This window comes from Arachis ipaensis, chromosome B06 (genome assembly GCF_000816755.2).
Source record: "Arachis ipaensis cultivar K30076 chromosome B06, Araip1.1, whole genome shotgun sequence".
NCBI lineage: Eukaryota > Viridiplantae > Streptophyta > Magnoliopsida > Fabales > Fabaceae > Arachis > Arachis ipaensis.
In genome coordinates, this window is record NC_029790.2 from 7,638,757 (window position 1) to 7,646,553 (window position 7,797).

At 28.3% G+C, this 7,797-nt stretch overlaps 2 long non-coding RNA genes across 2 annotated transcripts; both read right to left on the reverse strand.

Moving 5' to 3' along the window:
• LOC110263890 lies at positions 422–1,490 on the reverse strand. The gene is made up of 4 exons (XR_002349625.1): positions 1,283–1,490; positions 816–923; positions 638–729; positions 422–550 (listed from the first exon to the last, which is right to left on the reverse strand). It is a non-coding gene; the product is annotated as an uncharacterized LOC110263890 (long non-coding RNA).
• On the reverse strand, positions 5,598–7,017 carry LOC110263136. Its single transcript, XR_002348269.1, has 2 exons — positions 6,761–7,017; positions 5,598–6,444 (listed from the first exon to the last, which is right to left on the reverse strand). It is a non-coding gene; the product is annotated as an uncharacterized LOC110263136 (long non-coding RNA).

The following is a 7,797-nucleotide window of genomic DNA, read 5'->3' on the forward strand; positions in this document are numbered from 1 at the left end:
AAAATACAATTTAAGAAAAATAATAAAATTATAATTTTTTTTAAATTTACAAAAAAATTATTTTGATCAAAAGTATAAAATTGTAAATTTTTAAAATATATTCACTACTCCTTTAAAATTATATTTTACAAAAAAAACTCTTGTCAAAGCACAAAAATAATAAAATTTTAAAATATACCTATTACAAATTATATTTTGTGCCAAATTCCATGAAAATTCCACAAAAAATAATTTTTCATCAATATAAAACATTATAAATTTAAAAAATTGACCAACAATATATACAATAATGAACCCAAGAATAAAATCAACCCTCATCTCTTAAAATTTTTAAATTCAACCAAATAGACAAAATGTCCAAAAAAATAAGGCCCATAATCTATCTTCAATAATAAATCTAACAAATATTTGTTGAGTTATTATATATTATGTACTCTTTATGTACTCTCACAACAAAATAATTACAATGATAAGTCTATTATTGATAAAGATTAAAGAATTTGTGACTTACCGAAAAGCAAAATTCAATCCCAAGTTCAAATGCAATGTTCTATAAAGAAAAGAAATAAAATTACTAAAAAATGGATTCCTAATAAAAAGTTGATTGATTAAGAGGCAAAATTCAAGCAAACATTACCTAACTTTAGTATTTAGAACTTGATAATACGCATAAAGATTGAAATGAGTGTGTGGTATATTGTTCTCATTGGATAAGATCAATAGAAGAAACTGGCATGAGAAAGGAAAGCAAGTTAAAAAAGATCATCAACTGAGATTAGAAAAACCTGCAGAAACAGAGAGTAGTTAGAGCAAACCGGGAGAGAGGAGGAGGCGGTGGAGCAAAGTAGAGGAGAAAGGCTGGAGGAGGAGCAGAAAGACGAAGAGGAGACAGCAACAGAAGGAGAGAAGAAGCATAAGAGAGACTGTGGCAGTGCAGAGGGAGATGATGTTAACAAGGAGCAGCAAACCTTTCTCAAAATTGGGAGTGATGGTGTCAAATGAATGATGAGTTGGTAAGAATTAAATCAACTTATTACTTAATAGCACAACTTTTGCAACAGATTAATTCAACTTATTACTTAAATCAACTTATTACTTAATAGCACAAATTTTCTCCTGTTAACTTCTATAGATAATAAAATTAAATTAAACAAGAGACCAAAAAAATATACATTAATAATTGCTTGAAGGAACAAATTTTAGCAATGTCCGAAGAATTATAATCAAAACTTACAGAGACAAATAAAAAAATCCCAAATCATGTAGAAGCAGAAAATAGTACCACGAAAGGGAGGGTTAGAGAAGAGGACGGCGAAACAACAGAGTTCAAACAAAAGGATGGCGGGTCGACAGCGATGCTGTGGAGACTGCTGCAACAGATCTATTGTCACCTGGTTCCTCGCCTGGATCTGAGAACATCTCCAACGGCTAGTTCCCATTCCACTTTTTTCTGACACTTTGAGGAACCTACCGTTGGAGTATATCATGAGTGAGTCCTATCATATTGTTCAAGAAGAGAGAGTCTCTATTTAGAGGGACTCACGGTAACTAATAATAACTTGCCAAGTGGCAAGTTATTATTAAAAATAAATAATTATATAAATTTTAAAATAATTAAATAATTATATTAAATAATAATAATTATAATAAATAATTATAGTAAATAATTATTTTTCTATGTAATTTAAAATTTTTAAATTCAACAAAAAAGACAAAAATTCTAAAAAAATAAGACCCATAATCTATCTTTAATAATAAGCCTAAAAAATATTTGTTGAGTTATTACACTTTATATACTATGTGCTCTTTATGTACTCTCACTAAACAATAATTATAATGATAAGGCTATTATTGATAAAGAAATAATCTAGGTAACAAGAAGATTACTCTCCTCTCTTCATTTTTCATTGTGTTTTTCATAGTTTATTTTTCTCTTCTTCATTTTGATTCTTACAATACCACACGATTTGATTCCACTCCTATTACTCTCCTCTTATTTTTCTCTTCTTCATTGTGATTTCTACAATACTACACAATAACACTATCTTCTCTTCATGGCTCATCAAGAGAATAAGTTATAACTTTAGAAAGTATTATTATTATTTAGAAATTTATAACATTTTAAAGGAGTACAGCATGAAATTCAAAGATTTAAACTAATTATTAATTGTAAAATAAATAAATAAATAAAAGAAAGTTGAAACTTACCAAGTTTAAAGGCACGTTTCTAGATCTGAATTCTCCTATCACACGTTGTGGTAATAATCAAAGATTAAAGAGTGTGCGACTCACTGAAGAGCAAAACTCAATCCCAAATTCAAATGCAAGGTTCTATAAAAAAAAATTACTGAAAAATGTATTCCTAATAAGGAGTTGATTGATCTAAGAGGCAAGATCCAAGCAAACATTACCTAACTTTAGTGAGTATATTTTTAAAATTTACAATTTTATACTTTTGATCAAAATATTTTTTTTGTAAATTTAGAAAAATTATAATTTCATAAAAATGACCAACAATATATACAATAATAAACTCAAAAATAAAATCAACCCTCATTTCTTAAAATTTTTAAATTCAACAAAAAAGACAAAAAATCCAAAAAAATAAGGCTCATAATCTATCTTTAATAATAAGCCTAAAAAATATTTGTTAAGTTATTATACCTTATATACCATGTACTCTTTATGTACTCTCACTAAAAAATAATTATAATGATAAGCCTATTATTGATAAAGAAATAATCTAGGTAACAAAAGGACTACTCTCCTCCCTTCATTTTTTATTGTGTTTCTTATAGTTTATTTTTCTCTTCTTCATTTTGATTCTTACAATACCATACAATTTGATTTCACTCCTACTACTCTCCTCTTATTTTTCTCTTCTTTGATTCCTACAATATTACACAATAACACTATCTTCTCTTCATGACTCATCAAGAGAGTAAGTTATAATTGTATATATTGTTGGTCATTTTTATAAAATTATAATTTTTCTAAATTTACAAAAAAATATTTTGATCAAAAGTATAAAATTGTAAATTTTTAAAATATATTCACTACTCCTTTAAAATTATATTTTACAAAAAAAACTCTTGTCAAAGCACAAAAATAATAAAATTTTAAAATATACTTATTACAAATTATATTTTGTGTCAAATTCCATGAAAATTCTACAAAAAAATAATTTTTCATCAATATAAAATATTATAAATTTAAAAAAATGACCAACAATATATACAATAATGAACCCAAGAATAAAATCAACCCTCATCTCTTAAAATTTTTAAATTCAACCAAACAGACAAAAAGTTCAAAAAAATAAGGCCCATAATCTATCTTCAATAATAAGCCTAACAAATATTTGTTGAGTTATTACACCTTATATACTATGTATTCTTTATGTACTCTCATTACAAAATAATTACAATGATAAGCCTATTATGCCAATGAGAAATAGCTCAAATGGCATAGTCTTCCCATACTCAATTAAGAGGTTGCGGGTTCGAGTCTCATATCTTTGATAAAAAAAAATGATAAGCTTATTATTGATAAAGAAATAATCTAGGTAACAAAAGGACTACTCTCCTCTCTTCATTTTTTCTTTGTGTTTCTCATATTTTATTTTTTTCTTCTTCATTTTGATTATTACAATACCACACAATTTAATTCCACTCCTACTACTCTCCTCTTATTTTTCTCTTCTTCATTATGATTCCTACAATACTACACAACAACACTATCTTCTCATCATGACTCATGAAGAGAGTAAGTTATAACTTTAGAAATTTAAAAGTTTAGAAAGTATTAATATTATTTAAAATTTATTTGGCATTTGGCACAAAATATCATTTGTAATAGGTATATTTTAAAACTTTATCATTTTTGTGCTTTGACAAATTTTTTTTTTGTAAAATTTAATGTAAAATATAATTTTAAAGGAGTAGTGAGTATATTTTAAAAATTTACAATTTTATACTTTTGATCAAAATAATTTTTTTTTTGTAAATTTAGAACAAATTATAATTTCATAAAAATGACCAACAATATATACAATAATGAACCCAATAATGAAATCAACCTCATCTCTTAATACTTTTAAATCCAACAAAAAAGATAGAAGATTTAAAAAAATAAGGCCCATAATTTATCTTCAATAATTGATTTCCACTTTATTTTGGAATTGGACCTTTAAAATTGTTGATCTAATACTTTTTTTTCACTTTATTTTTTTTACAGGCCTATGACTGTGTTGGAGAGGCTGAATCATCCCCACCAGCCAGCCCCACCCCACCACCATCATCGTCGCCATCGCCGCCGCCACTCCCACCATCATCGCTGCCGCCATTGCGCCGCCATTGTCGCCATTCCCTCCGCCGCCGCCGTCATTTCCGCCGCCGCGTCTTCGTTGCCTCGCCGTCGACGTCATTACCACCGCCGAAGCCACGTCCACCCTATCACCGCCATCCCACCGTCCCTGTCACTCCCACCACCTCCATTCCACCACCATCATGGTGGCAACATCTTATATCAGTTGTCCTACCTTTTCTGTAGGTTTTTCTGTTATCATACATTAAATTTGGGCTATGATTTTGAAATTTTTTTTACTTGTAAGTACTTTTTTATTTGGTATTATTGCTATTTTACATTTTAAATTAATTAGTTTGGTCATGTATTATTTAAAAATCTTAAAAATAAGAATCTAAAAATATTTATTGAGTATGAATCATTATTAACTTATATAATTAAAATATTCTTTTAGATATAACTCTTTAATACATTATTGTTTACATATTTTTAATTTATTTATTATAAAAAGTTTATGATTTAATTACTAATTATTTATTTTTTTATTTAATTTCAGGACATGCTATTATTTTATTTTTTATATTAGTTTTAGTGTGTCTTTTTTTTTTTGTTGGAATTATAATTTACTTGAAGGAAAAGTTTAAGGTTAAGTCTACAAAGAAATTTGTAGATGCTCTTTGTTTTACCTCAATTACATTAACTACAGTAGGATATAGGAATATTACTCCTCGTTCTACATGGAGTATAATAGGAACTATTTTTGTATCTCTTTATTACCCTTTTACATCTAATATTCTTCAAAGTTTCATACAATACCTTCTTAAAAAGTTATAACCATGCATCATTACAACATTTGCAGCATGCTGGGTGGATAGTTGAGAATAAGTTAGTCCAAAAAGTAAAAATTTGTTCAGTCGTTGTTATTGTCTTCTTAGTCATTGGTAACGAAATAATTATGGGCTATTTTTTAGAGGATATAAGTGTTTTTTATAGTTTTTATTTGGCTGTAATTTTCATGACAACCGTAAGTTACAGTGATTACTTATTTAGTACGGTTGCAGAAAGGTGTATTTCAGCAATTTGGATTGCATTTAGTGTTGTTACATATAGTTATATAGCTTCATATCTAATTAGTCTTATCCTTCCTCCTTGAATTGTATTTATAAATTGTACAATGATAATGAATAAAAACAGTTTTTTTTCACACTTTTTTTTCTTTTCTCCTCATTTAATTAGTTTACATACACAACAATTACATCATGTGAGCATAAAAATATAAAAACATAGTTAACGGAAAAAATGAATTAAAATAGAAATGAAAATTCATATGGTTCAAATAAAACTTGGTGTATATAGTAGTAAACTCATTACAACTTAAGATAATATCACTAAAACAATTGATAAAAGACCTCTTGTTTGGGGACAACCATCGAAAAATGTGTAGCTAACACAGAAAATATCACTGTCAGTGTCAATCTGCACATAAAAATCAATTGGAGGAGAACCCAATTGCACTCCTGAATAGTACAGCTTGAAATTCAAAGGATTTAAACTAATTAGTGATTGTAAAATAAATTTAAAAAAAAAAGAGAAGTTAAAACTTACCAAGTTTGAAGGCACATTTCTAGATCTGAATTCTCCTATCACAGGTTGTCATAACAATCAAAGATTAAAGAATTTGTGACTCATCGAAAAGCAAAATTCAATCCCAAGTTCAAATGTAATGTTCTATAAAGAAAAGAAATAAAATTACTAAAAAAATGGATTCCCAATAAGAAGTTGATTGATCAAGAGGCAAAATCCAAGCAAACATTACCTAACTTTAGTATTTAGAACTTGATAATACGCATAAAGATTGAAATGAGTGTGTGGTATGTTGTTCTCATTGGAGAAAATCAATAGAAGAAACTGGCATGAGAAAGGAAAGCAAGTTAAAAGAGAGATTAGAAAAACCTGCAGAGACAGAGAATAGTTAGAGCAAACTGGGCGAGAGGAGGAGACGGTGGAGCAAAGCAGAGGAGAAAGGCTGGAGGAGGAGCAGAGAGACAAAGAAGAGACAGCAACAGAAGAAGGAGAGAAGAAGCATAAGAGAGACTGTGGCAGTGCAGAGGGAGATGATGTTAACAAGGAGCAGCAAGCCTTTCTCAAAATTGGGAGTGATGGTGTCAAATGAATGATGTGAGTTGGTAAGAATTAAATCAACTTATTACTTAATAGCACAACTTTTGCAACAGATTAATTCAACTTATTACTTAAATCAACTTATTACTTAATAGCACAAATTTTCTCCTGTTAACTTCTATAGACAATAAGATTAAATTAAACAAAGACCAAAAAAATATACATTAATAATTGCTTGAAGGAACAAATTCTAGCAATGTCCAAAAAACTATAATCAAAGCTTACAGAGACAAATAAAAAAAATTCCAAATCATGTAGAAACAGAAAATAGTACCACGAAGGGGAGGGTTAGAGAAGAGGACGGCGAAACAACAGAGTTCAGAGAAGAGGATGGCGGGTCGACGGCGACGCTGTAGAGACTGTTGCGACAGATCTATTGTCGCCTGGTTCCTCGCCTGGATCTGAGAGCATCTCCAACGGCTGGTTCCCATTCCACTTTTTTCTGACACTTTGAGGAACCTACCGTTGGAGTATATCATGAGTGAGTCCTATCACATTGTTCAAGAAGAGAGAGTTCCTGCTTAGAGGAACTCATGCTAACTAATAATAACTTGTTAAGTGGCAAGTTATTATTAAAAATAAATAATTAAATAAATCATAATTAATTTATTAAATAATTTTTATTTTTAAAATTTAAAATACTAACCACATTATTAAAATTAGTCGTTGCGAAACTAGCTGTTGCAAAATTAGCCAATTTCACAATTGAAAGAGAACTTGATTGAATACAAATGGCAATTTCACAATGCTTGTCATCAACTATAGAGCTTAATTATATTTTTCTTTGTATTAATTAATTTTATAAATTAGTGTAATCCCAAATGATATATTGTGTATTATTGTTATATATGAATTTATTTAATATTAATATTTTTTAATAATGAATTATTTTTAAATTTATAAATTTAAATTATATTATTAAAAAAATTAATTACATTAATTTTAAATATTTTAATTAATTAATTAAGTAGGATCACAATAGAGACTAAAGTTAGTTCCTCTTAATGGAGAAGAGAGATGCTTTGAGTTCCTATTTATTATTTATGACTCAAAAACTGATGTGGAGTTATTTTTTATAATAGGTGGACCACAAATAGGAATTGAAATGAGTTTCCTACTGGAGATGGTCTGAATTTGTTGCATCTCTCCTAGGATGGGAGTTTAGTGGTTGGTGTGGGAGAGTAATGGAGATCTGAGTGTTTGGTGAGAATTAAGATGTAGATTTTTAAATAAATTTTTTTTATATAATTAATATTTACAGTAGTTAATTTACTCATATAAATTTGAGTATTCATCAATTGAGACATATGA